The sequence below is a fragment of the Macadamia integrifolia genome, unplaced genomic scaffold (assembly GCF_013358625.1).
Source record: "Macadamia integrifolia cultivar HAES 741 unplaced genomic scaffold, SCU_Mint_v3 scaffold2094, whole genome shotgun sequence".
Taxonomy (NCBI): Eukaryota; Viridiplantae; Streptophyta; class Magnoliopsida; order Proteales; family Proteaceae; genus Macadamia; species Macadamia integrifolia.
The window spans coordinates 38,568-62,829 of NW_024868508.1; the positions used below are offsets into that span (position 1 = coordinate 38,568).

The window sequence follows — 24,262 nt, forward strand, 5'->3', positions numbered from 1 at the left end:
CAAAACGCTTGGCATTTCTGACCTGCCATATAAAGTATGGGAGAAGGAAAAACCACTTAGCCAGACCGATCTAAAATCACATTTTCTAGCGATTTGCTTCCACCACATTTTCAATCTTAAGTTTGGTATCACTACAATAGGTTGAATGTAAATTTTTTTTCTCTAACGCTAGATTGAGGTGGTAAGGCAATCATTGATGGAAGAAAATAAAATGAACCTCAGCTATAGGAAAAAACCAACGGAGATGAAACCGCAACACAAAATGGCTATTCGAACCCACTTCATAAGGGTGTGATTTTGCACAAAAAAAAAATTAAAAATAAGAGTGCGTTTGATTGGATAAATCTGTAAAGACAAATATTGAATTTGAATGCAATCCCATAGAATGTGGTTCCCTTGAATCGTATTCTTAACAAAATAATTGTTTGGTTTGCACTAATTTTGTGTGGTGATTCTCTCTAAATAACTGTTTGGTTGCCGTTAAAATGTCATTTTTGTTTTAATTTATGTATACAACTATATAATGGTATTTTTATGTCCCTACAGTAGTTTTTTAACACTTTTGTAGTATTATATTACTAATTCATTTGCTAACCCTTGGAGAAAAAATAATCTATTTTTTTAATATTATTTAATGAAAAAAAAAATACCACAAAGCTAATTTTTTCATTCATATTTTTACTAACTATTTTTGTCTTTAATTTAAGTATTTCTTAGTTTTTACACATACATATTGGGTTAAAAAAAAGTCCAGAATACTTAATTAAAAATCAGCTTAAATATCCAATTATTTCAAACATTTTCAATAGAGAATCAAGTACAATGATTTCCTTTCCTCCTAGATTTTTTTTTTTTTTGGCTAACGATAGGTATCTAGGCCTTTGGCCTGACTAGTCCCGTGGGTCTCTTTTCTCAAATTCTTCATTTATGAATGTGAAGATTTTTTTACAACATCTAGTACGTCTTCCAATGTCCTCATAATTATCCTAATTTGTTGTTCAGATGTCTCAATTCTCCCTTTTAGATATCCTTGCAGATAATTTATGGATGAAGAAAGTATGATTGTAAGTTGAACCACATTCATACTCCCTCCTACATGATTGCATGAAGAAGATTCTCTATCCCCTATCAATTAAAACTTTTCACATCATGATTTTTAAACTAAAAACAATTTGAATCATTCAAACATTAGACACTTATATGCGAATGTATAATTATTAGATTTAATTATTCTACAAAATTAGGCTATCTGACAATCATACTGCGTGGGCAACACTAGAAGTCTCGCCCTTTATTTTGCACATTAGTGCATCGTTGAACTTTACACTGTCCTTCTCCATATTCACACATCTTGTAGTTGTTCACTCACATAAAAAAAGAAGTGTGGGTATTACATTTATAGAATTTTCTTTCCGGATGATGATGAGTATTAAATGTTAGACATACATCACATCTAGCAACATTATCCATCTAAAAAAAAATAATAGATTTTATTGTGAGATTATTTAACCTTATATTATTCATCTATGAAATCCATTAGTAAATGGAATAACATGCTCTTTTTCATCCATATAATCCATCATACATCACATCTACCTAATGTGTTCCAATTCATCCATATAACACTTCATAAAAACTGAATTATATAACATGTGTTGTCCCATACGATCCAATACTAAATTAAGTAACATGTGTAGTATTTCATCCATGCCATAGCTAATTGAAATGAAACATACTTAAATCATTAATCCAGACCATTCATAAAGTTTAACAAAAGTAATTAAACAAGATAAAAACTTTCAAAGTTCATTATTCACCATATCTTATGCATAGACCCACAGGAAGAAAAAATTCATTATTCACCATACATCACATGTCACATCCGAAAAATAAGTAAGTTCATTATTCAAAGTTTATCAGTTCATAGTCCTAAAAAAAAACATCAAAATCATCCATCAATGTAGATCAATTATCTCTATCCCACCTTCTTTCATAAGTAACTCCAACACATTTGGCTTATCTTCGTCACTCTTCTTGAAAAAAAGATTGCACATGTTCAGGCTTTGTCCAAAGAATTTTTTGCACACAATTTTTTTGTTGAAGCCAATAGTTTGGATCATATCAATTGCATCAGAAAGCCTATCTGTGAGGTCATCGCTAGACTCAGTGGTGACTAGACGACCAATGTGGGAAATTATTATCTTCAATGGGCTTGATATCTTATTAGCTTCTCCCTTCTTTCTCTTCTCTATGTCACTGCCATTAGCACTAGCTGATCTAGGCCAACCTCAAACACGATTCGAACCTTTTGAATGAATTGAAGGGACACTTTCTTCATTCTGAAATTCCCCTTCACTTGCAATAGACAGGTATTTTAGTCCATCAAGATTCATCCTGAAGTCATAAGCCAATTAGTAGCTGCCTCAGATGGATGTGATGAATCATTGCTATCTCATTGCCCAACATATACCAACGTCAATGTGTACGGGAAGCAATGCATGTTCTTTCCAATATCTTTGCTCATTTTTTCTGAAAAAAATTGTTAAAAGATAATATTAATGAATATCATTAAAAGAAATGATTACATATTATAGTTAGGTAAAGGTTTAAGAAATAGTCACTAGTACCCAAGGTTCAAGATCTCGTTTCGTTTTGGTACTTTAGTGGGTTCATGACCATCGAAATACTAAGATTTCGGCAGATTTTTTTTTTTTTTTTTGGTTGCCTGTTTTGGTGGTCAAATGGTAATATTTTGACCTGAAACTTGGTGGGTAGCCTATTTTAAGTTAATAACCATGTTAAGAACATAAAAATGCAAAAATATTAGAACATAACATTGTTTTAGAGTTTACCAAAAAAAAAAGAAAAAAATCTTGTTTTAGAGTTGTACCTTTGTTTGGAAGCAACCGTCTAACTGTTCTGAAAATTGTACATATTTCATGGCTAGAATAATATATAATATGATAGTAAAACAAATAAATAATGCATTTAAGCCATGATCAAACATACATCAACATTAATTAGCTAATATTTAGAGTATTAGAGTGTATACTATGCGACTCCCTAATCCACAAGTCTCAACTAAAGTCAAACACTGAGCATATAAATTACAGAAATAGTACAATAGTAATCATAATGACTATGTAGTATCTACTATTTACTAGAATTAACTATGACGGCCTGGCTGGATTCCATGCTTAGTACGATAGAGTCGACGTGCATTTTCCTCTAACTACACCACAAATGCATGGAAGGAGTATTTTCTTTCAAAATATTGTAGGAGTCCAATGGAAGTCAAAAAGTGTGATGATATGGCTAATTAGAGGATGAAAGGAGTGTTTTTCTTTCAAAATAGGCTCCTTGAACCGAAACCACCGAGACAGAGTCAAAATTTATAACACTTGGTTTGTACCGTTTCGGTGAGATACTAAAACGGTACCGAAATTTTGTACAACTCTTATTTCGTGCCTAATTTCGTTTCGTTTAAAAAAATTTCGCTAAAAATTCCGAAACTTCAAACATGCTTAGTACCTTAAATTCATTTCAAACATGTTGAGGTGCATCAAAGTGCATGTCTATTTTATTCTAATACATACCACTATTCTTTTGCTTCCATATTCGGTAATGGTTACGGCACTAATCCCACTCGTAGATCATCCCAAATCTGTCCTTTAAGCTTTTGGAAATTGTTTGCCATTGGTCTTTCCTAAATCCACTATCACCAGTCCTCCCACTGTGATAGTGTCCCAATTGACACTCGAGCATAAATTGTGATACCTCACTTGGCCTAGAATAGTTTTGTCGTCTTAGACTGGAATTGGCTTTCTGAAGCCATGCCTTCTAGTTCATTACGTAAGGAGTATCAATGATAGAAAATTATACACATATTCATTAATTGGGTCAACAAACAATACCACATAAACGTAAACACATCATCATATCAAACTAAGTAAATTACAGATAAATATTAGCTAACAAACAGATGTTCTGTAAAATTTTTGTAAATATTACCATATAAACACATCACCATGTCATCTAAGTTCAGCATATAAATTTAGGACTGGATAAACCCTAGCCTCAATAAAGTATAACCGTACAAATAAAATAGAATGATTGAGAAAAGAGAAAAAAGAAAAAAGTAGAGTATCGTTTCTCAATAGTACAGTACATAATATAACCAAATGTATCAGAAATCATCTTGTTCATCAACCAAATCACTTTACATCTAGCCATCCCACATTTTATCTACTATATCTTTTCAAAACTATTCCCAATCAACATTCAAAAGACCATCATTGATAATAGGGGTGTCAATCGGTTGGGATCAGCCGGTCTGGGCCAAATTCTAAGGCTACACTGTGAATTCTTGTTTATCTAAATGAGCTTAGCTAGAGTGGACATGGTATGACTTATAATCGAGCCGATCAGTTTCGGACTATAATCAGGATGCCATAAATAGGCCTTAGCCAGGCTACGGACTTGTTTATCCTTAAATGGGTATTAAATGGGCATTACCAACATCCATGCAGCAGTGACCACAAATTTGACTTATAAATGTGATCGGGTCGTAATACTTCATGAGAAGGTTATTTAATTGTTACTTTTAATTAGATTTTGATGATTAATTTAACGATATAATGTGATTTTATATGTTTGCAAGGTTTTCAAAAGATGTACACATGTTTGATGCTGAATGGATGGAGATGGTTGTGGTTCAGTCTAGAAGCAAGGGCAAAGGATCAAGGGTAGAATTGAAATTTTCAAGAGAAGAAGAAAATAAAAATTGAGGAGAGAGAGAACCTCACGGTTTCTCCTTCTCTCCCTCTTTCACAGGTCCCTCTCTTCTTCACCCTCCTACTTTCTCTCATCCTTCTCCCCTTTTCCTAATTTCTCTCATTTTTTTCTCTCTCCATGTCCCAATTAGATTATGATGCTCTCTTTGTCCTAAAATCTCCTCTATTAGATCTCTCCCACAAGTCCATCTCCTCGTACAACTCCCTCTCACGCCCTCACTATTGCCCACGGTTCTCTCCTATTTTCTCTATCTCTTGCAGCTCCTACAATTTCTCTCTTTTCTCTCACATCTCACACACGCATCCTCTTCTACTACTTCTCTATAACGTTCTCTCTCCCTATTCTTTCTCTATCTCCCACCGAATCCGTCTTTCTCCCTCCTTTTTCTCCTCCTTTCTCTCACGGTTCTCTCCCCTAACAACGTTTATATCCTCTCCTATTTTCTCTCATGTCAGCCCTCTCTCTTATCGCTCACCCATCTCACGCATCTCTATCTCTCTCTTTCCTTTTTTTATTTTTTTCCCCTACGCCAACCCATCTCCCACGGATTCTCTCTCTCTCTCTCTCTCTCTCTCTCCTTCTTCCTTTTCATGCCTTCCATTACCCACGATTTCTCTCTGTCACAACTCTATGTCCTTCTTTTTCTCTCCTAATCCAATTTCATCTCCCATCACATGCACCCATCTTTCTCCCTATGAATATCTCTCTGTCCTCTTTTCCCACACTCTTCACACTCATTCTCTAGGACATAGGCTGCCCATATCAACCCCTCACATACATCATCCCTTGCTGGTTTTTCTTTCTTTGTTTACACAGTTCTCCTTTCTTCTTGGATCGCGCCTTCTTTGGGACGGATTTTCCTGGACAACATTGCACAGAGGCCATTGCCATTGTATCGAAGTTCCATCGTCACTATCATCATTGCTACCCTTTGTTCATTGCACCATGAGTGGCTAAGACCCCTTTCTATCTTTAGTTTTAGATGAAGTTTTGATTTATTGTTATTTAATTTATGGTTGGAATTCATATTTGATTGTTTGATGTTAAAGATCCCTTTCTATTGTTAAATTAGTTTAGAATATTTGTATTTGTGATTCATTTATTCTATTCAAACAATGATATTTTATGTTGATTTTTAACATACACTAACGACAGAGTTTAACTAATCAAACTAAGCAAAAGTGATATACGATAGTACTTGACAGGATAGGCTATGCTTAGGGTAGCTAGAGATTATATTTCTGTGGCTACATTGGAGCTTGTAGTTTAGTGGACCAAAATATGAACCAGAAATTGGTAATAATACCAAAACGGATTCGAGACTTGAGTATAGTTTCTTCTCATAAATTCTTATCTTTCTTAATTGGCTTACTTAGTTTAATTTGAATTCTGAATTTTATAATTTTGATTTTCAAAACAATATTCACCTCAATCTTATTGATTTAGCATTCTAGTTCTCTCTAGGTTCGACCCCTTTCTTACCACTATCTTACAATTTAGTTAGAGTTTATTTTGATTCGTTCATGACAGTGATCAAATTTTGGCGTTGTTGTTGGGGAACCGAAGCACAATTTCCTAAGATTGATTTAGTTGTTTTGTTTTAGTTTTCATTTCAATTTTTTTCTCTTCTTCTATAGTTTAAGTTTAATTCAGCCTAAGATGTTTTTATTTTGTTTTGTAGGTAGCTCAGGTTGCAGAGCAAGGAAGAGTGCACCATCTTCAACCCTCATTGAATTCGCATTTAGCCCTCTTGCACATCTTGGTTGTGAGTCTTTCTTTTTTTTTTTTTTTTTTATTTTACTTTCGTAGTTGTTGGTAGTTGATGCATAGTCGTCATTCTTGTCATCCGAACTTGACCAATTAGGACCCTGAAATTGAGAGAACTTTGCGTTTAATTCGAAAAAAGAAAATGGCAGAGGAGAATGGACCAGTAAGATGCCTATTGAGTGAACATTTCACCCTTATCGACTTATACATCAACCTCATGTATTAGGGTTCCTATTGTTTAGGCCGCCCAATATAAGATGAAGTCCAGCGTCATTCAGATGCTCCCATATTTTTGCACTTGGATGAATTTTCGAAGATATACTCCATTGTCGAAATCCAGAATTTTTCTCACAATGCCCTTGGGTTGACCTTGTTCCCATTTTCCCTTAAGGATAAAGCCAAATAATGGTTTAATTCTTTGGATTTTGTAGTGATTGAAACCTGGGCCCAAATGCAACAGGAGCTCCTAAAGAAGTATTTTTCCCATAGGTAGGACTAACCAAATCAGGCGAGCCATCACTAGTTTTTCAGAAGTTGATGGTAAGCAATTCCATGAGACCTGGGAGAGACTTAATGATCGAATTAGAAAGTGTCCCCATCATGTTGTACCTAAGTGGCAGTTGGTCAAATGTTTCTCTGATGGACTGACAGATAGACATAGGCAGATGGTTGATACTTCCTATGGAGGCACTTTTATGCATAAAAGTGAGGATGAGGCAGGGAAACTATTTGAAACTCTCAGCGAAAATTCCCTACGTCATGTGTCAGTCTTTAGGACTAACCGCCCTACCATTGGATCCCAAAAGAGAGGGGGCCTCTATGAGGTAGGCCAATCTATAGCCATAAACACTAGAGTGGACATGCTTTCTGAAAATCTTGACCGCTTATTGTCCATGGGAGAAAATTTTAGGCAATCTACCCCAGCTCTTACTTATCAGGATGTATGCATTCTTTGTGCTAGTCCTGCACATTATGTGGGCGATTGCCCTCAAGATTTGCAAGTCCTTGAATTTGTTGAAGAACATACACAGGCTGCCCAGAGTTTCTCAAAACTGAGAAATGACCCATATTCCCAGAGCTGTAACCCTGGTTGGAGGAACCACCCCAATTTGGATTAAAACAACCCAATAATTTCCAAAATCCACCACATAGGCAGAATTTTTCTAATCAATAGACTGCCTATGGAGATGTGCAACAACCACCTCCTCCACCGCCTATGAGTTTATCATTAGAGGAAAAGGTGATGCGTGCCTTGAATGGGTTGGACCAAAACATACAACTCTTGCACTCCATACTCAATCCCTTACTAAATTAGAAACTCAGTTGGGTCAGTTAGCTGATGCCATCAGTAAGATAGAGGAAGGTTAACTACCAAGTCAAGTGGTAGAAAATCCTAAGAATCAATCTAGCAATCGAGTTTTCTATGAACAACCCCAGGCAGTCATGACTCTAAAGAATGACCGAGTATTGGGAACACCTAAACAAAATTTCCTTACAGAGGATTTTGAGAAAGAAGTGAGTCCAAACCCCAGTCTTGGAGCTCCACAAGCTTCCAAGGATGATGAGATTGAATAAGTTGGGATAGGTAGTAACCCTAATGTTTATATGCCTAAAGCCCCTTTCTCCTCTTGTTTAAATCTCCTTTTTTTGCATTTGGCAAAAAGGGTTGAAAAATGGAAGAGATGATGGAATTGTTCAAACAAGTCCAGATCAACCTTCCTCTTCTAGATGCCATAAATCAAGTTCCAGCTTATGCTAAGTTCTTGAAAGACTAACACACTCAAAGGCGTAAGCTAAAGACTCACATTCCAAAAATTGTCCTTCTTATTGAGCAAGTGAGTGCAATCCTATCCAATAAACTTCCCCCCATACTTAAGGATGTAGAAGCACCTCTCATATCGTGCACCATTGGGAACCTTCCCATTGAGCATGCTCTCCTTTATCTAGGGGCGAGTGTAAATATTTTGCCTACCTCAATTTGTGATCAATTTGGATTTGGAGAATCGAAGCCTATAGATGTTATTCTCCATCTTACTGACCATTCAATCAAAGTCCCCAGAGGCTTTATGTATTAGTTAAGGTTGATGAGCTTTATTTTCATATGGATTTCATTGTTCTTGGCATAGAAGCACCCATTAATGGAAAACCACAGTCGACAACCTTAGGACATCCATTCTTGGCCACTGCCAATGCATGCATCAATTGTAAATCAAATGCAATGAACATTTCCTTTGATAATAAGAAGCTCTTATTAAAAATCTTCAATGCTTCTTTAGGGCCCCAACGTGAGGACAAGTGCTTCTCCGTTGATGTGATAGATGATGTGGTAGCAAAGTACACCCCAATGACATTAGTAGATGACCCAATGTAGTAGTGTTTGACCTTCTTTAGAGGTGATGATTTTGATGTTGATTCTTACATTGCCGAGGTTAATGCTTTGTTAGATGCTCCTACCTTTTTCGATCGTCCTCCTTAGACTATCAAGTTTGAGCTCATTCCTCCTTTGGCTGAGAAATCAGCATTGAGTTCTATTGAGTCTCCACCAATGTTAGAGCTCAAACTATTGCCAGATTAATTGAAATTTGCTTTCTTGGGATGGAATGAGACACTATCTGTCATCATTGCTTCCACTTTGACACCTGATCAAGAAAGCAAACAATTGAATGTTCTCAAATAATATAAGGCTGTCATTGGACGTTACGTGGCTGATTTGAAAGGTATAGCCCATCAATTTGTATGTATCATATCTATTGTGATGATGGAGTTAAACCTTGCTAGGATGCTCAAAGGAATTGAATCCTAACATACGCGAAGTTGTCAAGAAAGAGGTGATGAAATGATAAAATGCAGTCATTATTTATCCCATCTCTGATAGCAAGTGGTGAGTCCCACTCAAGTTGTGCCTAAGAAATCGGGCATTACTGTCGTTGAGAATGACCAGGGTAACAAGGTCCTCACTCGCACAACCACAGGTTGGTGGGTATGCATTGATTATCGAAAATTGAATTCTATCACCTGTAAGAATCACTTTCCTTTGCGGTTCATTGATCAAATCCTAGAGAAATTAACGGGTCAAAGCCATTTCTGTTTCTTCGATGGTTATTCAGGTTATAATCAAGTCTCTATATGCCCTGAAAACCAAGAGAAAATCACTTTCACGTGCCCTTATGGTACATTCGCTTTCTGATGGATGCCCTTTGGGTTATGTAATACACTTACCACCTTTCAGAGGTCCATAATGTCTATCTTCGTTGACATGGTGGGATATTTTCTCGAGGTTTTCATGGATGATTTCTCTATGGTTGGGTCATCCTTTGATGATTGTCTCTTAAAATTGACCAAAATTTAAAAATGTTGTATAAAGACAAATCTGATTCTGAGTTGGAAGAAGAGTCATTTCATGGTTCAAGACGGCATCATTCTAGGTCACATTGTGTTCAAACGTGGGATAAAGGTTACCAAAGCCAAGGTTGAGATGGTTGTCAAACTCCTACCTCCCACTTCTGTTCTGTAGGTCCGTTCATTTCTCGGCCATGCAGGCTTCTATAGGCTGTTCATTAAGGACTTCAGTACTACATCTAGACCCTTTTGCAATTTACTTGCCAAGGATGCACAATTTATCTTTGATGATGTCCACCTTTGAGCCTTCCATACCATTCGAGCTTTATTGTCTACAACACCCATAATTAAGCCCCCAAATTGGTCGCTGCCATTTGATATTATGTGTGATGCATCTGACCACGCTGTTGGAGTTGTGTTAGGACAGAGAGTTGACAAGAAACTCATTGTCATATATAATGCTAGTAACATATTCTCAGAAGCTCAATTGAATTATACTATGATTGAGAAAGAATTGCTAGTAGTTGTGATTACTCTCGAGAAAATTTGATCTTATTTCCTGAGATCCATGGTTGCAGTGTATACTGATCATGCTGCTCTTAGGTATTTACTTGCCAAGGAAGACACTAAACCTATGTTGATTAGATGGATTCTTCTGTTACAAGAATTTGATTTAGAAATTTGGGACAAAAAATGTTCCAAGAATGTGGTAGCAGATCATCTATCTAGGATCTTAGTTGAGTCACCCTCCATCACTGAGTTAGTTAGAGATTCATTCCCTGATGAGCAATTATTTACGATTTCTCATATTACTTCTCGTTGATTTGCACATATAGTGAACTACTTGGTTGTTGGGAAGCTTCCTGATGGTTGGAGTAAGCAAAGAAAAATAGATTCTTTTCACTGCTAAAGTTCTATTATTGAGAAGATCGAGAGTTGTTTAGGTATTCTCCCGACTAGATGATTCGTTATTGTGTCCCAGAGAGTGAGTTTCATAGTATTCTTACCTTTTGTCACACTCTTGCATGTGGAGGGCATTTTAGTGGCAAGAAAACTGCTGCCAAGGTTTTACAGAGTGGTTTCTTTTGGCCTACTATATTTAAAGTTTTGCCGCAGTTGTGTTTAGTGTCAGAAAGTCAGAAATATGTCTCGTAGAGATATGATGTCCCTTAATCCTATTCTGATTGTTGAGATGTTTGATGTGTGGGGTATAGATTTCATGGGACCTTTCCCTTCATCTTTCAACTTTGAGTATATTTTGGTTGCGATAGATTATGTATTCAAATGGGTTGAAGCAATGGTCAAGAGAACCAATGATCACAATGTGGTGGTTAAGTTTGTACAGAGGTCACATTTTCAATGGCTTTGGATTTCCACGTGCCATCATTAGTGATGGTGGCTCCCATTTTAAGCACTGGAAATTTGGGGCTTTACTGTGGAAGTATTCTATAACTAATAAGGTTGCCGCGCTCATCCACACACCAGTGCATTCTTGAGAAAATGGTTAGGCTTGATACGAATTGGTCTTTGAGACTAAATGATGCATTGTGGGCCTATCATACTGCTTATAAGACTCCTATTGGCATGTCCCCTTACCGATTGGTGTTTGTGAAAGCTTGTCAATACCTGTTGAGTTAGAACATTGTGCTTTATGGGCCATTAAAATATTTAATTTTGATATAGACAAAATTGGTTCCAACCGTCGTCTTTAACTCGTGGAGTCGGATGAAATACTCAATGATGCGTATCAGAGAGCACATATTTATAAGGCTAGGGATGAAGGCTTTTCATGATAAACATTTTATCCGTAAGTCTTTTGAAGTTAACTAGAAAGTTTGGCTCTTTAATTCCAAGTTACGCCTCTTTCCTGGTAAGCTTCGCTCTCAATGGGATGCTCCCTTTGTGGTAGGGGTGTCAATCGGTCGGTTCGGCTCGGTTTCGGTCCGGGTTGAGTCTGTTTTGGTGTGGGAAAGTTGAAACCGAAACCGAACCAATAAGGAAATTCCAGTTTCGGTTTGGTTTCGGTCTCGGTGCGGTTTGGTTTCGGTTTGTCTTCGGTTTCTTAAATCGATTTGTAACCGGGTTGGTTTTGGTTTTTGGTCCGGTTTGGATTCGACTTTCCATACAAATGTTTACAAAACTATGCAAATTTTGATTTTTTTAATGAATTTTGGAGTGTTTTGGTTTCTTACCGGTTTGGTTTCGATTTCGGTCCTGGTTTTGAGCCGGTTTCGGTTTGGTTTCAGGTTCATCCGATTTCCGATGCGATTTGGTTTGGTTTTGGGGTTGCAATACTCCAAACCGAACCGACCCAATAAAGCTTTGGTTCGGTTCGGTCCGTGTTGTTATCAGTTTGGTCCGGTCGGTTTTACCGGTTCGGTTTAAGAATTGACACCCCTACTTTGTGGTCACTAAAGTGTTTCCTCATGGTGCTGTTGCAATTCAAGATCCTAAAATAGGGCACATTTTTCAGGTTAATGGGCAACGCCTTAAACCTTATGTGGATGGTATTATTGATAGCCAGGTCACTGAATTTATTGACTTTATTAACCTAGTTTATGATTTCTTTTGAGTTCCACTATTTGTCTGGCTGAAGATAGTAAACTTAGCGCTTGTGGGAGCAGCCCACCATTTCACTTTGTGTTTTTGTTTAGTTTTATTTTTCAGGTTTAGTATGAGGGCATATCCATGTTGGTCCAGATGATAGCGGTAGCACTTCCCTCCATCAGGTTGTATTACTCATTCTCTTTGCTTCTCTTTGCTTTATTCCCCTTGCTTAATTATGTGTTATTCTTTCACATGCCATTGGGACAATGTCATTTAATTTGGGGAGTGAGGGTGAATTTGTGATTGAATGAATAATTTGAACTTGAACTCTGATATTGATTGTACATTTCTGCTGAATTTTTCTACTCTAGAGCTTTTAATGTCTTTGTCAAGAGTTATAACATGTGATTTTTATGTGTGTTGATGTATTTAACAGTTAATTAAACTTAGAACATTATTACTCTTCCATGCTGGTTAACTTTTTTACTTTGAATCTGAAATTGTCATTTTAATGAATGTTTATGATGATCCTTGTGTAATTATGCAAGCCTTGTGTGTAGATTTTTTTTTTTTTAATCATGCATTATAACTTCCTCCCTAGTAACTGGGTTTCTTTGCCACAAGCATTGAAATTCGCATCAAACAGGTGGAATGTTTATATTGAAAAAAAAAATTCCTTCTAAGTAACTGGAACTTTATGTCACAAACATAGATTTTTGCGTAAAAAGGTTGGACAATTTGAGTAAAATTTGAAAACTTTGATCTAGTCTTGGCTTGTAGCTAATTTGGGTTGAGTAATTAAGTCCGAGGGGTGTTCTACGCCTAATTCCTTAAAGACACCTGGTTTGAGAGCAATTGACTTAAAGCTCGCTATATAGCCCATTTAGAAAGCTTAATAGGTCAGGACATTGCACGGATCAAAGTAATTGTAAATTTTTTTTTTTAAAAAGAGCATGGTCATAGTTACATGACAAAAGTGATGGTTTGTGTAGCACTTGGACCTCATGACTTAGCTACAATGGTTGATTTTGAATGAGAGTAAAAGTTGTTAGAGTGGATGACGATGTTGTTCTTTGTTTAACTTTGTGTTGATTCTTTGATGATGCCCTTACTTTTTCATGAGTGGTCACATTAAGATAATGGCATGATAACTAGAGTAGTTTTTATTGTCTTTCGCTCGAGGATGAGCAAAAGTACAAGTTGGGGAGTGTGATCTGGTTGAATTCTCCATGATATGGTTATTTAATTGTTACTTTTAATTAAATTTTCATGATTAATTTGACTATATAATGTGATTTTGTATGCTTGCAGGGTTTTCAAGAGATGTGCACATGTTTGATGTTGAATGGATGGGAGATTGTTCAATCTAGAAGCAAGGGCAAAAGATCAAGGGTAGAATTGAAAATTTCCAGAGAAGAAAAAAAATTTGAGAGAGAGAACCTCACGTTTCTCCTTCTCTCCCTCTTTCACACTTCCCTCTCTTCTTCCCCTCCTACTTTCTCTCATCCTTTTCCCATTTTCCTACTTTCTCTCATCTTTTTCTCTCTCCTTATCCAAATTAGATTATGATGCTCTCTTTGTCCTAAAATCTCTCCTCTAGTAGATCTCTCCCACAAGTCCATCTCCTGGTACAGATCCCTCTCACGCCCTCACTACTGCCCACAGTTCTTTCCTATTTTCTCTATCTCTTCCACCTCCTACAATCTCTCTCCTTTCTCTTCCGCCTCACATGCACTTCCGCTTCTACTACCTCTCTACCACGTTCTCTCTCCCTATTCTTTTTCTATCTCCCACTGAATCCATCTTTCTCCCTCCTTTTTCTCCTCCTTTCTCTCATGGTTCTCTCCCCTAACCACTATTATATCCTCTCTTATTTTCTCTCATCTCACCCCTCTCTCTTATCTCTCACCCATCTCACACATCTCTATCTCTCTCTCTCCTTTTTCTCTCTCCTACGCCAACCCATCTCCCATGGATTCCCTCTCTCTCTCTCCATTACCCACGATTTCTCTCACTCACAACTCTATGTCCTTCTTTTTCTCTCCTAATCCAATTCCATCTCCCATCACACGCACCCCTCTTTCTCCCTATATATCTCTCTCTCCGTCATTCTCTTTTCTCACACTCTTCACACTCATTCTCTAAGAAATAGGGTGCCCATATCAGCCCCTCACAGACATCATCCCTTACTGGTTTTTCTTTATTTGTTCTCACAGTTCACCTTTCTTCTTGGATCTCACCTTCTATTCAAACAATGGTATTTTATGTTACTTTTTGGCACACACTAACGATATTCTTTAACCAGTCAAGCTAAGTGTGCTAAGCGAAAGCGTTAGATGATAGTGCTTGATAAGATAGGTTATGCTTAGGGTAGTCAAATATTATATTACTATGGTTACATTGGAACTTGTAGTTTTAGTGGACCAAAGTATGAACTAGAGATTGGTAATAATACCAAAACAGATTCGAGACCTAAGGATAGTTTTTTCTCATTAATTCTTATCTTTATTAATGGCTTACTTAGTTTAATTTGAATTCTGAATTTTATAAATTTTATTTTCAAAATAACATTCACCTCAATCTTAGTAGATTTAGCCTTCTTGTTCTCTGTGGGTTCAACCCTTTCGTACCACTATCTTATAATTTACTTATGGTTTATTTTGATTCGTTCACGAAATGATCAAGATGGAGATCAAATCGTGGTCAATGGAAGGCCTCTAATGGCTAATTGAAACTCCCAAATACATTAGATCTGTTGGACAGATTGATATTTAAGGGAGAAGATAAGGCTTCAGAAGTAAAACTTCAAAACTTTGTAAATGTAGGGCTTACATACTCTTACCTCCAGATCTGTTGGACAGATTGATTTTTCAGAAGATAAGGCTTCAAAAGTAAAACTTTAGAACTAATAGACAAGGGATAGTTCTAGTTCAACTTCGGTTCAATCCTCTTGTATGTAGCAGCAGTTTAGAGTTTCCATGGACCATCTAACAACAACAGCAATTATCGAACAGGATGGTGTACTTTTTAAAAACCAAAGACCAGAATAGAAGGTAGAGAGAACAGAGAGGGATATTACCAATGCCTCTCACCTATGATAAGGTGGTCATTTACCAACAGGAAAAAAAAAAAGGCAAAGGGGTCAGGCTTGCTCGGGCTTAAAGAAGTTGGTTTAAGTCTGCTTATAAATGTGTTGGGCTCAAGCCTGATACGTTTATTAATCAGGTCGGTTCAGGTCAAGACATAAATGTGTCGGACTCGATCAGGCCTACGGGTGGGGCTTGAAATTGCCACCCCTAATTGATATCATCAAAACCATCATATTCAATATTGTTGTTGTTCAGGATTTTGTTGATTTCTACAGTTTGCTTCCTTAACTTGCTACTCCGTAAACCACCACTCTTATTCTACAACACTGTATTAATTGAGAATGTGGTTATGTTTGAGAACACATGCTAGCACTATCATGGTCTGAGTCTTGTAAGGGTATTCAGGTTGATTTTTCAGAATCTTGACACGTGACTTCATGAGAAGATAAACATTCAATCACATTTCGTATCTAGGAATGTCACAAATTAAATAATTCCTTTTTATCGGTTGGAGATTGTCACAGTTCCACCACTCTTTCACTCTTTCAAATGGTAATAGACATTACCATAAGGTCTCAAGAAGCTCTGCTGGTTGGCAAACCCAACATCGACGAGATAATATTTACTTGGAGGTACAATAATCTTTGCCTTGGCTTCCCTGTGAAAGGCATCATTCAATATTCGTGAATCTGATGTAGAGCCCTCCCATCCAGATAATATATGTGTGTACTTCATTTCAAAGTCACATGTAACCGGGATATTTTGAGAAATATTCCCCTTCCTATCTCGAAATGTCTGATGTTTGGTTGTAAGTACCCATGCAGGGACATGTTACCCATCAATAGCTCCTATGCTATTCTTAAAGTATGAGAAATATCTTACAACACTATCTATTATGCGACTATAAATATTGGTATTCGGTGGGAGGAGCAATTGTGGGTACAGTTTGTCTGCACCCAAGGCAAGATTAAAGTACTTGCTAATAGTTTGACTAGAATGACCAAGGAGGTGTAAAACTATTCGATTCTTGACATTATGGGTAAAAGTGTGAAAGAATATTACCATGTGTTTCTCCACCCTCATTAATTTGCTCTTGCAGGAGGTCCCTTACTCTCAACATATGACATAGTGTATAAAATGCCCTCCCGCTCATTCTAATCTGATCTCGACATGTTTCGTCTGATGCACCAATTATTGTCTATGTTTCAACACTAACACACAACCTCATTGTTGTAAGGATCTTTGCTGAGATACAATTTCCTATATTGGTCAATTCCTATAGCAGCAGCAGCGGCGGCTGCTAAGACAATAATTTTTTTACGCTTCTAATAAACTGCGTTGTTCTCACAGTTGGGATCCATTATTTTGAGATTCTACATTTCATGTTACGAAAAACCGCTTATCAGATAACCTTCAGAACTTAATTAGCTCATCCATCATCATCTAACTGGATCAACTTTGGTGCAATTAACTCATCTATTATCATCTAATTAACTCATCCATCATCATTATTAGATAAAATCAACTAGGAACCAAATGATTCTACAGAAGATCATCTTCCTATAATGACAGATAGCAATTTAAATCTCCAAACTAATGAAGCAAAATGGCCATCTGTTTTTTGTCAGAAGTAGGGCAAATTTCATTGCGCATCTGAATTATGGGTTCATAGGTTGAGCTCAAGAATTAGGAGCCACATGCATCCAACAGGAACTCAGCAGTGCAACACCCATGGGGGAAACCAAAGTAGAAATCTATATTGATCCATTGCAGATGGAAAATCATAGCTGTGGGAGCTTTTATATGACATTGCATTTAGCACACTACTTGAATTCTTTTGAGCCTGTGATGTTTAAGAAGAAGATCAAAGGCTCTGTTTCCCATGTTCAAAGCAAGAAAGGGGGAAGTATTCTGGCACTCTTAACTTATCATGTTATATTGAATATTTTAACTAGTTTAGTAATACAATTTTGTTTTTTATTTCATTGAACAAAATTACCGTCGTTAACATGATCCAAATCTGGATTAAAACTATTGAAGAGGATCTCAGCAGGGCTGACCCTCCCATTTTATGCCCTATTCAAAACCCACCTGAAAAATTTGACCCAACACCTCCCAACTGCACAAGAAAGGTAGGGGTCTCAAATCACAATAGGTTGGTCTTGCTCATTTTTTGTTGGTTTGCCCTTAAGACCCCAGCTTTAATTGCAGACCCAGATCGAGACCAGCTGATTATGTAACTGATCTCAAGACTTCAGACTGAACTGATTATTAAAGGGTATGTGGGATAATAACTGCATAAAGGGTAAGGACCTTCTAATTGACGACTGAAACCCTCACCAGCCCTTCCCTGGCTCCACCTCACCCCCCCCCCCAAACGTTATTTTCAAATCTGTGAAAAAGATGGGACTAAAGTATGTCGAACTGCAAAACCAATTGCACCGAAGCTGCCTGTTGAATATCTATTCCCTGAACAATGGAACCTCCAACTACAAAAAAAAAATATTCAATCACAAAACTGTCCTATGCATGGTTTCAAGTATCGGTCTTGTATCGGGTTGTATTGGATTAGTATCGGCTGAGACCAATCCCCGATCCTTGATCGATCCGGATTGATTATCCGTATCGATTCAGGGGTAAAATAGTAAAAACATAGTACATTTTAGAAAAAACAGGGGAAAAATGGACCGATACCTATCAATCCAATCTAATCCGATACCATCCCCTAAATTAAGGATGTGAATTTGTAACCGAAACCATTTACCAAAACCGCAAAACCATTTAGTAAATGGTGCGGTTATGGTTTCAAGTTTCAGGCCGATTAGCTAAATGGGTCGGGTTGGTTTTAACCGCGGAATCCGTTGGTTTCAAACCGAATTAAAATCGTTTAAACCGATCCGATTAATCCGTATAACAATTAAATAAAGATGGGGCAGTAATCCGTATAACAATTAACAATTAAATTAAGTGTCTATCTTGCTTTGGTATGATTTATTGCAATTCAGTTCAAGTTTAGGCTTTAGATCATGAACTTGTAATCCATATATGTTACTATATTATTATGTTATCATAGATGGGGTGTTTTGACTGAACCATCTGTCATTTTAATATTTTATGCTATAGAAGGTTGGATTTGGATGTTGTATGATATTAGTTCTAAATGTTTGAGAAGGGTCATGCAAGGAAATAGCACTAGATTATCAAATTAAGACATTCCATCGTTAATATAGAATCTCTTATTTGTGGTTGTCAATTATTTTTTGATAAACTTATAATCTTTAGTTTAGAGATGGTTGCAAGTTATAACAAACCGATTGTGAACCGTTTTACAAACCGTATGGAATAAATCGAAACCGAAATCGTTTAAAACCGTGAAACTGACACCATTTAGAAACCGTGGAAATCGAAACCGTTTACTAAACGGTCACGGTTTCAAAAAGTGGAACCGTTTAGTAAATGGTGCGATTATGATTTTAGTCAAATAAATGTGAACCGAACTGATCCGCACCATTTAAACCGAAACCGAACCGATTAACACCCTCACCCTAAATCCTTGGTCCTATGTGTGACAATCAGGTTTTACACAGAGAAGGAATTTAAGAAGTTTATCATGACCAAAACTAAACTAGTTTTTCTGAGCCTATTAGATAGAGTCTGAAACAAGACTCCTACTTTACACCAAATTGGTGACCCTGCCATAACAAGGAATTATACACCTTTTCGGTAAAAATTTAGGACTCTTGTTGTCCTGGCATTCAATCACTATGTATGGATCTTGAAAGATTAATGAACAACCATGGGATTAAGGAAGAAATTTCAAAGAAATACAGAAATACTTTCCAATCCCATAGATACTGAAAAGAAACAAAGAATATGAACCTTTCCAAAACAAATCAGGAAGACGTTAAAATATCCAACTAAATTTTCTCTTCTCAAACCAAATCAGTAAGATGTTAATTCCTTGAAAAAGATAAAAGCCCGAAGAACATGAACCAAAAGTTGGGATCGAGTGAATGATTTACCTGATACAATCTTCCATTTAAAAAAAAAACACCCTAGATCACACCCTAGATCAGGTGATTTGCAATGAATTTGACAGCTAGGTTTTGCTCTTTTTATGGATTTCGGAAGAAAAATTGCAGTTGTTCCGTAACACCGAAGAAGAAGCAGAGGAAGACACAACTAAGGAGAGGACGAAGAAGAGTTGAGAGAAAAAGAGAGGATCACCTTCTTTTGGTTTCAACCTCCGCGGCCCTTACAAATCGACGAACAGTTCTGATGCAGAGACTCAGCTGGATAAAAAACTGTTTCTCTCAAGAATTGCCCTGCTTTATACCAGTTCAAGAATCACGTGTTTCTTATCTGACAACTAAAGAGTACACAATAGGAGTTCTCAGAAAAAAATCGTGTAAAAACATGAAATCTTAGAATTTCCCGATTCTTTGTGGAATTGTAATTTTATGAAACCAAACACCATCATTAATAGAGAATCAGTACATTTTGTAGAATCCTTCAATCAAACGTGCCCTAAAAGATTCAGTTTTAGCTACCCTAGCTATTAATCTGCAAAATAAATCATTCTTATGTTCTTCTCAACAGCACATGAAGTAAATTGTTCCATCATATTACAAATATTCAACAGAAAAAAATATGATCTCCACCATGGTTTGAGGAATTGGATGGGATTGGTCAAGATCGTTTGCATCGGATTAGTATTGGCCTTGACCAATCCTGATTCTTGGCCGATACTATATTGGTGGATATCAATATGAACAAAGGGGAAAACAATAAAAGTAATGCCTTCTTAATTGAATTCAAGGGTATTTTTGGATCGATTGATTCGGATTGTCCAATCTGTCTGATCTTGTATTAGACTTGCAACTTTTAAGAAACTTCATTCCTCCAACCTTGATTTCTCAACCAATTTGAAGCCAAATTGCTTAGAATTTTGTAGCCTTACTATTTTTGGGAGAACACATCTACCACAACCAATTGACCGAAAAACAAAGGGAGGAGGATATCAGAGGCCGCAAAGTTACTGCAACCTCATTCTTCCACCGCCAGGACTCCCAACCATGGTTCCAAGTATTGGTACTGGATTGGCCATATCATATGCCGATACCGATACTGATACCGATACCTGACCGATCTGGATTGGTAATCAGTATCATTTTAAGGGTAAAACCGTAAAGAAAATATATATTTTTTAAGGGAAAAAGTGACCGATATGCACCAATCTGAGTCCAATCTAGAATGATATTGACAGATACCGATAACTAAATCCTTGCTCTCAACTTTGTTGTCTTAGTTGATTTGAAACCGGAAGATTTGAGGGGTTGTATTAAGACCAAATGGCATAACTGTCCATTGGTAATGTTTATTAAATGGAACACTGAAAGTTGTGAGTGATTTACTTTCATTAGTCAATTTGATTTGCCAAAACCTGATTTACAGTCAAATTTGCTAAAATATTTAATGTTTTTGGTCTTATGAATAAGAACATACTCTTTTTAGGACAAGAACACAGTTATTGGAGCCCATCAATGGTAGAAAACATGGAGGAGAAGATCATAACCACCTAGAACTCAATTTAGAGAGGAACACACAATCCAAGGTTTTTACATTTTTCNTCCCCTCCCCTCCCCCCAACATTATTTTCAAATCTGTGAAAAAGATGGGACTAAAGTATGTCGAACTGCAAAACCAATTGCACCGAAGCTGCCTGTTGAATATCTATTCCCTGAACAATGGAACCCCAACTACCAAAAAAAAAAAATATATATTCAATCACAAAACTGTTCTATGCATGGTTTCAAGTATCAGTCTCGTATCGGCTGTATTGGATCAATATGGCTGAGATCAATCCTCGATCCTTGACCGATCCGGATTGATTATCCATATCGATTCAGGGGTAAAATAGTAAAAACATAGTACATTTTAGAAAAAACAGGGGCAAAATCGACTGATACCTATCGATCCAATCCGATCCGATACCATCCCCTAAATCCTTGGTTCTATGTGTGACAATCAGGTTTTACACAGAAGGAATTTAAGGAGTTTATCATGACCAAAACTAAACTAGTCTTTCTGAGCCTATTAGATAGAGTCTGAAACAAGACTCCTACTTTACACCAAATTGGTGACCCTGCCATAACAAGGAATTATACACCTTTTCGGTAAAAATTTAGGACTCTTGTTGTCCTGGCATTCAATCACTATGTATGGATCTTGAAAGATCAATGAACAACCATGGGATTAAGGAAGAAATTTCAAAGAAATACAGAAATACTTTCCAATCCCATAGATACTGAAAAGAAACAAAGAATATGAACCTTTCCAAAACAAATCAGGAAGATGTTAAAATATCCTACTAAATTTTCTCTTCTCAAACCAAATCAGTAAGATGTAAATTCCTTGAAAAAGATAAAAGCCCGAAGAACATGAACCAAAAGTTGGGATCGAGTGAATGATTTACCTGATACAATCTTCCATTTAAAAAAGAAAACACCCTAGATCAGGTGATTTGCAATGACTTTGACAGCTAGGTTTTGCTCTTTTTATGGATTTCGGAAGAAAAATTGCAATTGCTCCGTAACACCGAAGAAGAAGCAGAGGAGGACACAACTAAGGAGAGGAGGAAGAAGAGTTGAGAGAGAAAGAGAGGATCACCTTCATTTGGTTTCAACCTCCGCGGCCCTTACAAATCGACGAACAGTTAAAAAATGTTTCTCTCAAGAATTGCCCTGCTTTATACCAGTTCAAGAATCACGTGTTTCTTATCTGACAACTAAGGAGTTCACAATAGGAGTTCTCAGAAAAAAATCGTGTAAAAACATGAAATCTTAGAATTTCCCGATTCTTTATGGAATTGTAATTTTATGGAACCAAACACCATCATGAATAGAGAATCAGTACATTTTGTAGAATCCTTCAATCAAACGTGCCCTAAAAGATTCAGTTTTAGCTACCCTAGCTACTAATCTGCAAAATAAATCATTCTTATGTTCTTCTCAACAGCACATGAAGTAAATTGTTCCATCATATTACAAATATTCAACAGAAAAAGATATGATCTCCACAATGGTTTGAGGAATTGGATGGGATTGGTCAAGATTGTTTGCATCGGATTAGTATTGGCCTTGACCAATCCTGATTCTTGGCCGATACTATATTGGTGGATATCAATATGAACAAAGGGGAAAACAATAAAAGTAATGCCTTCTTAATTGAATTCAAAGGTATTTTTGGATTGATTGATTCCGATTGTCCAATCTGTCTGATCTTGTATTAGATTTGCAACTTTTAAGAAACTTCATTTCTCCAACCTTGATTTCTCAACAAATTTGAGGCCAAATTGCTTAGAATTTTGTAGCCTTACTATTTTTGGGAGAACACATCTACCACAGCCGATTGACCGAAAAACAAAGGAAGGAGGATATCAGAGGCCGCAAAGTTACTGCAACCTCATTCTTCCACCGCTAGGACTCCCAACCATGGTTCCAAGTATCGGTACTGGATTGGCCATATCATATGCCGATATCGATACCGATACCGATACCGATACCTGACCGATCTGGATCGGTTACCAGTATCATTTTAAGGGTAAAACCGTAAAGAAATATATATTTTTTAAGGGAAAAAGTGACCAATATGCACCAATCTAAGTCCAATCTAGATTGATATTGATAGATACCGATAACTAAATCCTTGCTCTCAACTTTGTTGTCTCAGTGATTTGAAACCGGAAGATTTGAGGGGCTATATTAAGACCAAATGGCATAACTGTCCATTGGTAATGTTTATTAAATGGAACACTGAAAGCTGTGAGTGATTTACTTTCATCAGTCAATTTGATTTGCCAAAAACCTGATTTACAATCAAATTTGCTAAAATATTTAATGTTTTTGGTCTTATGAATAAGAACATACTCTTTTTAGGACAAGAACACAGTTATTGGAGCCCATCGATGGTAGAAAACATGGAGGAGAAGATCATAACCACCTAGAACTCAATTTAGAGAGGAACACACAATCCAAGGTTTTTACATTTTTCCCTTGATTTGTGATTTTTTGCCATGAATCTTCCAATTGTGTTTTGTATCTTGCTCATGTTGGGTTTTGGTCTCTTTTATCTTGATTTGATGAGTTTGGTTCAACAGTACAGTTGGGTTATCCATTAGAGTTTTCTAATAGGGAAGGTGAAGATACACCAAAGTAGAAGAGTAACAGAGATAGAGTCTTCCAAAGTGGATGAAGTATTCAAAAGACTGAAGTCTTTCAATAGTAGAAGAGGTGAAGTCTTCTAAGAGTGTGGAAAAAACTAGAATCCTCCAAGTGGTGAAGTTTTCAAGAAGGTGGTGTCTCCAAGAGAGTGGAATCTTTCAAGGGCGGTAGAGCAGTTCTATAAAAAGAGAGAGGTGGGATGTGAGAAGCCAATGTAGAGAGAAGGGTGTACCGAGAAGGCTTAGGTTTGGGTGTCAAATTGCTAGGGTTGTACTATTTATCTTCTTTGATTTTTAATTGAAATTTGGACTCACTTTGTGGATGTATGTGGTATTGTTGAACTACGTAAAACGCTTGTCTCTTGTGTATATGGATGTTCTATTTCCTATGCTCGTTGTTCTTGCACATATCGTTTGCATGTTGTACACAGTTTTATAGGCTTATATAGTTTTTTATATTATATACAATTTTGTATGTTGCTCACATTTGAAAACAGAACATTGC

At 36.7% G+C, this 24,262-nt stretch overlaps 1 long non-coding RNA gene and 1 other non-coding gene across 2 annotated transcripts; both read right to left on the reverse strand.

Annotated features, from left to right (window-relative positions):
- Positions 1 to 1,881: 1,881 nt before the first annotated feature.
- On the reverse strand, positions 1,882 to 22,375 carry LOC122065695. The gene is made up of 3 exons (XR_006136076.1): positions 22,012 to 22,375; positions 2,891 to 2,919; positions 1,882 to 2,529 (listed from the first exon to the last, which is right to left on the reverse strand). It is a non-coding gene; the product is annotated as an uncharacterized LOC122065695 (long non-coding RNA).
- LOC122065697 lies at positions 7,062 to 7,168 on the reverse strand. Its single transcript, XR_006136078.1, has one exon. It is a non-coding gene; the product is annotated as a small nucleolar RNA R71 (small nucleolar RNA).
- Positions 22,376 to 24,262: the final 1,887 nt, after the last annotated feature.